The sequence below is a fragment of the Solanum stenotomum genome, chromosome 9 (genome assembly GCF_019186545.1).
Source record: "Solanum stenotomum isolate F172 chromosome 9, ASM1918654v1, whole genome shotgun sequence".
NCBI classification, from domain to species: Eukaryota; Viridiplantae; Streptophyta; class Magnoliopsida; order Solanales; family Solanaceae; genus Solanum; species Solanum stenotomum.
Genome location: NC_064290.1, coordinates 13,751,652 through 13,756,041, shown reverse-complemented (window position 1 = coordinate 13,756,041; position 4,390 = coordinate 13,751,652). Strand labels below are relative to the sequence as shown.

General features: G+C 30.0%; 1 pseudogene; it reads right to left on the bottom strand.

Moving 5' to 3' along the window:
* Positions 1 to 1,109: 1,109 nt before the first annotated feature.
* Positions 1,110 to 3,445, bottom strand: LOC125877291 (probable pectinesterase 8; annotated as a pseudogene).
* Positions 3,446 to 4,390: the final 945 nt, after the last annotated feature.

Below are 4,390 nucleotides of genomic sequence, written 5' to 3'. Positions count from 1 at the left end.
TCTTTAAAAATTCTCCTTTTAACACTTAAAAAGAAGATAACTAAGCTACGAAAGAATATAGCCTATAGGTATAAATGAAGAAGAGAATTTATTTCTTTTTCTAATCAAGGAATATAATAAAATAATAGAATAAATTTCGTCGTCAATTTATCTTCATGTGTCTTAAGAAGAAGACATGTTCTTTGGTAATGTATAATATTGGAGAAAAGCTTAAAATAATCCATATCTTTGGCTTTGGATTTAGATTCATGGTCATTTTTGTTCTGTGATATAGAGTAATAATAGTCTTTCATATTTATAGTATTGATACAATTTTAGTCCTCCATCAAATACATTTTCTTGAGATTGAGAGGTTCACCGCATCATATTTCACATGTGATAATATAAACTTTTCTTTCCTTGCAATGTTATTTATCTACAACAAATTGATATAGTTCGAAAAATAAATATATATATATTTGATTTAGTTGTAATGATTTTTTGGACCGTACAAAATAATAAAGAGCACTCCTCTTCTCACTTTTCTCTCTCATAAAATTATTGTTTCTATTAAATATAGAGGAAGACGACTGAACAATTCATATACTAAATTCTAGATAAAATCAATGTAAAAATTGAGGGAGAACCAAAAATGCACTAAAATTACAAACACAAGGGATTATAAGTGTTCTATGTGGAGAAAAAGAAACAAGAATAATTATGAGTTTTTGCCCAAAGATAACAAGGGACTATTTTGAGCTTTTTCTTCTATCATATTGTGTTTAATAATTAACTTCTTTCACATTTGATAGTATACACTTTACAGGTAATTAAAGATATCTATCTTTAATTAATAGAATTAATAATTTATTTATTTTTTACCTCTCCCTCAGAACCACCTTTTCATATTGTTAGAGACTCGAGTTCACAATCTTAAGGTTGAAAGTTACGGGTGTTTACCATCCAAGCAACTCTCTCTAAGCATAATTTGAAAAATAAGACAAATATTTTTTTTCAACAGACTAAAATACACTAATTACTAAGTAAAAGTTCATCTATAATAGTGTCAACGTGTATTTTCATATATATACAAGACACATCCGAAATAATATTACAACAATGTCGTTCAATTTTGGAATATTATGCAATCGAGTTCATCGCACATAAATTTATAATTAGAGAGAGAAAATACAAAGAAGGAGAAGTTGCTAAGAGGAGAAAGATTGAAGCCACAAATCAGCATCAATAAAAGATGAGTTGAGGAATGGAAGAGCTTGTGTATCGTTAAGTCTTTGAACATATGGCACCCTCAGCGCCATATTGGATCCTGCTCCGGAGCAATTACACTCCCCAGAAAAAATTGCCCTATAATAATTAAGTTAAAATTAATCAAAGAATGTAATTTGTATTGCGATATATAATTTATATTCTTAGATGAAATGATAATAATGTTACTCAACTGGTCTCTCATAGGGTCATTCAAGTCGTTCCAACACTAAGGAGTCACGATTTCCGTCATAAAAATTCTAGCAAAGACGACTGTGGAGTAAGGCCTCCATGCACGCCCCAACCAAATTTTACCAGTGCCTCCTAAAGTGCAATTCACGAAAGCGAAACCACTATTTTCGTCTTTGGTAGCTCTGCCGTGAGCTGCTATTGCCCCATTTATCGACTTCACTCCTGGGGCTACTGGGCTTGCTATTGATATTAATTGACAGTTCTACATTCGCACACTTGAAACTATTAGAATTTTAAAAAAATAACACGTACGTCTGTATATATAATTTTATTTTTTTTATATTAAGTGAAATTAATTAATACTATAATTTGTGTACCTCGTAGATTGATTTGCCATTGCCAAAAATGAAGTCGATGGAACCTTGAATATAACAATCCTTAAAGTAATGACGACCGCGATCGTCATGAAGGGTATCCTGAGCTCCAAAAAATACACAACCCCAAAAGGCAGCTTCATCTCTGGCTATCCTAATTGCCACTGCTTGTGCTCCTACTGCCCCGGGTACCGGCATTGGAGCTACATTCTGTATGTATTGTAAACTTAAAGTATGTACGGGTGCAACTATGTATTAATGTGATTGCGTTCAATTGAATACCGTTCGTTTAAAATTTATAATGTGGAAAAAAATAGTTGAATTTCGTGTACATATAAATTATTGAGACATAAGGGAAGTTTCTAGTGTAGTGACAAAGGTTGTTCAAAAACAAATTTAGTTCACAAGATCGTTGTGTTATTTAGAATTCAAATTTTTTGAGTCTCCTTAATTATAATTTATGACTTGTCGCTGAATGCGAATATTCTAGATAATGGAATTACAAGTAGCAAAACATTCCCTCTATTTATATTTATTTGTCTGTATTTGATTTGAAACACTCAAACAATCAATTAAAAAAAATACTACTAGTATTTACTATATCATCCCTAATAGTAAGGTTAAATTATGCATAAAATACTTGAATTTTTAAACTAGACAAGTAAAAGTGAATATCTATTTTCAGTATATTGAACCGACTGGACTGAGGGAGTAATAGTTATACTTTTTTCTGCATGAAAATGAAAGAGAAAGAGAAGGTACAAAATCACCTTTATTAGTGAGCGTTTTACCCCAATGTGGTACTTTCTGACGTGAATATAATCTAAATTTAATCGAGCGTTAATGCGGGTACCGAAGGAGAAATCAAAAAAACAAAAGTTTATATATCATGAAACTAATATTCTTGGCCATGAAGTTGGTAGAGAAAACTTGGACAGAGCCACTGTAAAATGTTCCATTTGCAGGATTGGCTGTGTCATTCCACACAATGACACAATAGCTGTTGTCGTATACCCTTGCCCTTGAAATGTTTTTGTTTTTGGAATAATCACCTTTTCACTGCATTTTCAATCAAACAAATCAAAAATACATTACGTATCTAGTTTTTAAATACGTAAATTTTATTTCAAAAAATTGAAAGATTCCATGTCCTAATTGATGATCAAAAATCCAAAAGTCTTGACTATCGAAAATCAAATTATGCCACGTAAATTGAAACAGAGAGAGTGAGTAATAACTACTCCAACTTACAAATAAATGCCATTGTTTATCCATATTAAGCTTCTTTTGGAACTAAAATTCCCAACAGAATCAACTGCAGCTTGCACTGTGGTGAAATTGCAACATCCATTACGATCAACGCAGATAATTGACGTGTTACTAGGGTCTATAATTGGAAAATTTGGAGTAAATTTGTCACAGGGGGATTGTCTTGCCTTATCATCATCAGTGTCAGTGTCAGTGTCATGACGATGATAATCATGATGGTGATGGTGATGGCGATTAACAATACATAACGATAAAGCTGTAGAGCATCGATCAAGAAATCAGTTGAAGTACGTTCGGGGCGGTTGAGTTGATGCTAAAACAGCAAAGATTGCTATGAAAATTGGGAAATATATGGCCTTAGGATTTTATTTTTTTTATGGAACGATAAATAAAGAAGGTGACAATAATACTTATATATATATAAAAATATATATAGAGAAGGGTGACATTTAAAAATTGGAGTCATGTATTATTATACCTTTAAGAAAACCTTATGATAAAAAAAGAAAATAAAGAAGTAAGAGTAGTACTTTAATTGAATGAAGTATAAGAATGGTTGGCATGTCTTGCAAATTACCCTTTCCTTTTTTGGGACAATACTATACGCAATACCTACCAATACATATAATGAATGATGGATTTTATGCCTTGGCCTGATTTAAAATAAGTGGTATTTTACCTAATAAAAAATAGTATTAATTTTATTTTTCAAATTTACCTGTATTTATATTTTTCGAAATCAATTAGTATAAATTTCTATGAATAAATACATAGATATTTTTACTATTTCTTCAAAGACGTTTGCTACACATATATAATACCATGCAATATTATTTTCACGCTACATGTGCACATACTCTTTATACTTGTCAACTTTGAAAATACAAATCTATCTATATATAATAGAAGAAGAGAAAAGGACATATGTCAGCACCACAAAATTCAGAATTTTAAATTATAAATAATTCAAAATTCAAAATTTGAAATAAAACACATATGTCAAATAAAGATCAATTGGTTATAAAACTCACTTCAAATCAGTTAAAAAATTTCAAAATTCAATTTTAAAAAAATTATATCCAGGACAGATTTAATATTTAAAAAAAACTAATTTATACCTTTTTTTAAAAAAAAATACATTTATATAAACACGGACAAAATGTCATCTATTTTTATATAAAAATGCTGACAAAATGTCATCACAAAAAAAAGTCTATTTTATTTTTAATATCGTATAAAAAAATTGCTTTTCAATATCGTACTAGTATACGTATTCGCGCATTGCGCGGATATATTAATTTTTTGATTAT